Here is a 4,957-nt window from a genome sequence, read left to right as displayed (position 1 = left end):
AGAAGGATCCTGTTTGTGTGCCGCGTCATTTCTTGCTGGCGGGAAGGTAGCGCGGGACAGTCTCCCCCACCCCCACCCCATCCCCTCACACCAGGCAAGGCCTCCTAGAGTGGACAGTGTGGATCCTGTATTGCTTATTGCTCTATGTAAATATTTTCCTTGGCATGAGAATTTAATTATTCTTTCAGGAATGTAAAGCTGTTGTGTTTACCTGAAGCGCATGCGGTCTGGTTTTTAATGTGTTTAAATGAAAAACGGCTCTGGAATGTGTCTATTGTGTCCAACGCCCCCCACCCCCCACCCCTCCAGTCATGAAGGGCTGGAGATGGCTTTGTGTTGGCTTACAAAGAGGGCCTATTCTCTAACATCCTGGCTTCCCCGGTGGAATCTTCCAAGGAAGCTATAGTTCATAGGAAATGGGACTTGGAATTTTCAGCAGGCCTTCTAGTTTGAAGGGAACCCAGAATAAACAAAATACTGAAACATTTAGGACTATTATCGAAAGGTAATAACATAGGATAACAGTACTTAGGGAATAAATGACGTTTTGAAACTTCAGTACGAATAGTGGCTCGGAAAGGATAATCAACACAGCGATGATTTTTATAAAAGATTGAGCTGCATGCTTTTGGTTGTGTAGTCTGTCAAGGACACAGTGTTTCTAAACCCTGTATTTCCAGTCCTAGCCCCAGCGTTATCAGGAGGAGGATTTTAGCTGGGGCCCTACTCCAACCCGTCTCTGTTCCCAACTGTCCAATACCCCACAAGGACTGCCTAAAACTTCATCTAAAAGTGAGGCAGGCAAACAGATTTCTCATTTACACAAAAGCCACAAACTGGGCAATAGACACTGTTATTCTCGAGCTCTTATCTGGATCCCAGAACCCACATTTTTTTTTTTTTTGACTTCCGAGATTTATTTGCTGACTGCCAGGCTGGGTCTACCTTCAAGTTTTTACAGAAATAGAGGAGTAGTTATTTGTCGCACTGTTCTGGGGCATACATACCAGCAACGTGGCAAAACTAACAAAAACCCAAAACAACAAAAACCCCATCCTGCGCTGTTTAACCTAGCTGTTAAGAATGATATGAGCAGACTTTTCAGTTTTCTTTCTTGTGGAGTAAATAATTTTTCAAACCGGAAGTGATGGTTGCTTTTCCTTCTGTTTGTTTTTAACAGCTATCTTCAGCATTCACTTTGGCAACAACATCTCGATTTTATGAAAAATAAAATAAACGTAAAACATTAAGATAAAAACACCTAAAAGTATATGGACTGGGATTGACATCTGAAAAGGAAAGCGTACGTATGCTTCACAGTGACCATTATCACAGAGAGAGGAAAAGATAAATCCAACCAAGTTGGGGTCAACTCCTTCTCATGAAATTTGCATTCTCCCAAGGTGGCCAGGCTAGCGAATTCAGAATCCGCAAAGAGAAATCAGAAGAATCAAAAACGGCCATAAAACACTCTTGAAATCCCCCTACCTATGCTTTGGTGACTGATTGGATAGACCAATGTGATACATGGCATAGCGACTGTGCATTGGGGGTTAACAGGCTAGGGAACCATATGTGCTGCTGATTTAGGGCATTAGTGTAGTAAAATCACATAAGGTCATCTGTCTGTAGGCACCAGGAAGTTCTAGCCACATGTTCATTCTCACCCAGGAGTCCTATCTCATATGTATTTCAAATGCCCATGTGGGAACTGACGTATACGCTCTGTACTTGAACCACATGCAGGAATTTATACTGCTTTCCTTGACACGCCATTTTCAGCCTTGTGGAGTTTTGTTAGTGTCTTTGGCCCTATCAAAATCACGAATAAAAGAGAAACCACAAATTCCGTTTCCCTGGGAACCTGTGAAGAAGTGGAGGTAATATACAAGAATGAAAAATTACCTATACGCTGCTAGTCCCGTTTTGAGTCCTACTGCTCCTCATGGTCTCTTTATAATTTTCTGTTTTCTGCAGTTGCTCCATATTATATACTCACAACTGAAAATTTGCAACCAGTGATCACAGGTGAAAGAGATCACATACGTTTGTCTGTCTGGCTCTTGCTTTCCTTACTCAATATACTATTTCCTAGATCCATCCATTTATCTTCAAATTTCATGATTTCATTTTTCTTTACAGGTGGAATGGAAAAACAGAGAGACATGAAAACTGGAGGGCTGAAGAAGTCAATACTGAAGGAGGAGGGGACAGGGACAAATGGCATCAAGATTGTTTGAGAAGGATTCAAGTAATCATATTAAACATCTACTAAAAACTATACCTAATATATATGTATAATAATTGTAAAATACATAATTAAATATTAATCACATAAAATAATATAGTATATAAATGTATATTACAAATAAGTTAAATGTATAAACAAATAAATATAAATAAATATAATATATAATTATAATATATGATATTATTTGTATATTAAAGTTATAGCACTTGTGCTGATAATGTTCCCCATAAGAATCAAAGACTAACAAAAACCCAAGCATGAGAAACCTCTTTTCCACCACTTGGCCAGTGTACTGGCTGGTTTTGTGTGTCAACTTGACACAAGCTGGAGTTACCACAGAGAAAGGAGGCTCCCTTGAGGAAATGCCTTCATGAGATCCAGCTATAAGGCATTTTCTCAATTTGCGATCAAGAGGGGAGGGCCTAGCCCATTGTGGATGGTGCCATCCTTGGGCTTGTAGTCTTGTGTTCTGTAAGAAAGCAAGCTGAGCAAGCCAGGGGAAGCAAGCCAGTAGGCAGTACTCCTCCATGGCTTCTATATCTGCTCCTGCCTCCAAGTTCCTACCCTGTGTGAGTTCCTGTCCTGACTTCCTCTGATGATGAACAGCAGTGTGGAAGTGTAAGCTGAAAAGTCCTTTCCTCCCCAACTTGCTTCTTGGTCATGATGTTTTGTACAAGGATAGAAACCCTGACCAAGACGGTCAGAATAGTCCAAATGATTCCCAAATAATATAGTCTACTGCTGTTGATCTTGGATGACTCTCAGAAGTCTAAAGTAAGCCACTATTGCTGAAGTCACTACACAGGAGATGAGCTGTACCTAACATGAAAGCCTCCTTCCTGAAGTCTAGCATCCAGAGTACCAGAAAATACTATTCAAGACGCCAAGGGAAGGAAAGAATTGGTAGTCCTACCCAGCTGTGAACCTTAACAATGACCAGCACAGCAAGATGTCCAGAAGGTACACTAGTGTTCTTCATATGTTATTGGAAACCAATAGATGTCTAAGTGAACTTTAGGTCCACTCAATAGGAGGGAAATCATACCTGGTTCTAGAAACCTGAGGCTAATGAGAATCTACAACTGCCAGTTTACTAGAACAGTGTAATTCCTTATTACATTCTAATAGTATCATTATACCCACCGATAAGTGAAGTTGTCATATCTCATCAAAGAAACCTCTCTCTTTAGCAAACCACTATGACTTCATAATTCTCATCTGGCGTTAAAAACTTCCTAAGCTTTCCTATGGTTTAGGAGCTTTTTCTGTTTGTCCAACGACATTCTCCAATAATAATAACAGCTACTAACCGTCATGCTGTAAGCCAAGTGAACTAGAACACAAACAAACAAAACAAGTGAATCAGAAAGTAGACACAGAAGGCCCTTAGACCAGTTTGGAGTCTTGTTCGAAAAGAACTACCACATTCCAGCTGTGTACAGTGTTAACGTCTCCTTAAGAGGAACTGACAGGAGGAGAATAGCAACCAGTTAGCAAGGGGTTCCTTTCTCAGCATCTGATCAGCTAACATCTGGACCTTTTGATAACAGCACTCTATTTTTAGTGCCATTTACACCAACCATTAGTTCCTTTTTAGCACAAACAGCTGACTGCCAGAATGGCCCCGGGGGGCTACAACGAAATTGTTAGACAGGTGGCAGACAAGCATTACCTGCGAGAGAAGAATTCCCAGATACACATTTGAATTTTCACATTAAGACCACACGTCAAAATATAAGAAAACTTTATTAGTCACCCTGGCTGCTAGAACACTCCCAAACAAAGATCCCACGAATATACACAATTGAGAGAATAGAACAATGATATTGGTGGGGCTGAAAGGTTAATTACTGACTTGGATTTGCCTGCAGATTTCCTGAAATGCACACATATCCAACAAAGCACTGTTTTCCCTCCTGTGATATGTTCCTCTTTTAGATAGGAAAACAATTTTCTTTACACACACACACACACACACACACACACACACACACATTCACAAATGTCAGACCCTCGGGTTATGTTATTGTTTACAGGATCCCCAGTCCACTTTCCGATCTCCCTGCCAGCATCTCCTTAGTTTACTTTGTCCCACAGTGTCCTCTGGAGCCTCCATCTGTCAGCCATCACCTCTCTCCTTCTGTTAGTCCACGTAACATTTCTTCCTCTGTCTTGGAGGACTTCAGGAGACACCAGTCCCCTGGTAGAGCCCACCCCTTTCCTGAGAAGTTTTTATTACATTTTCTTCCAAGCCCAACCCCTATCTTCCACAAGGCCAAAGGTAATGTGGTCCAGGTCCATGCACAGTAACCTACTCTCTAAGGCGTCTCCCTCCATGCAGTGGCTTTTAGAAGCATTGTCAGCCCTTTTGATAGGAGAGGTCTCTTCTCACTCTGGCAGGACTGCCAAACAAATTTAATCATGAGGGTAGTGTTGGAGTCAAGTCCTTTACATACTATATGTCCTGTTTTATAAGCATGAAGAGAGCAGAGATTGGTAGAGGCATGGTATAGTGTGGGGGAAGGGGGTGCCCCCTCAGGCCCATGCTGAGGCATCCCTTCCCTGTGAGGGACCACCCTCATGATGGTATAGTATACAATAGAGTTTATTCAGGCCATGGGGAGGGGAGTGAAGAGGGTAGGAGAGACAGAGAAATGAAAGAGAGGGAGAGAGAGAGAGAGAGAGAGAGAGAGAGAGAGAGAGAGA

General features: G+C 41.8%; 1 long non-coding RNA gene across 1 annotated transcript in view; it reads left to right on the top strand.

Moving 5' to 3' along the window:
- LOC110333625 overlaps positions 1-2,280 on the top strand; it is an 18,407-nt gene extending 16,127 nt beyond the window's left edge. Inside the window, exons 2-3 of the long non-coding RNA XR_002381098.1 lie at positions 1,181-1,303; positions 2,143-2,280. This is a non-coding gene — a long non-coding RNA (uncharacterized LOC110333625). The remainder of the gene's footprint in view (positions 1-1,180; positions 1,304-2,142) is intronic.
- The last annotated feature ends 2,677 nt before the right edge of the window (positions 2,281-4,957 follow it).

This window comes from Mus pahari, chromosome 16 (assembly GCF_900095145.1).
Source record: "Mus pahari chromosome 16, PAHARI_EIJ_v1.1, whole genome shotgun sequence".
NCBI classification, from domain to species: domain Eukaryota; kingdom Metazoa; phylum Chordata; class Mammalia; order Rodentia; family Muridae; genus Mus; species Mus pahari.
Note: the sequence above shows the minus strand (reverse complement) of the source record. Positions and strands in the feature narration are given on the sequence as shown.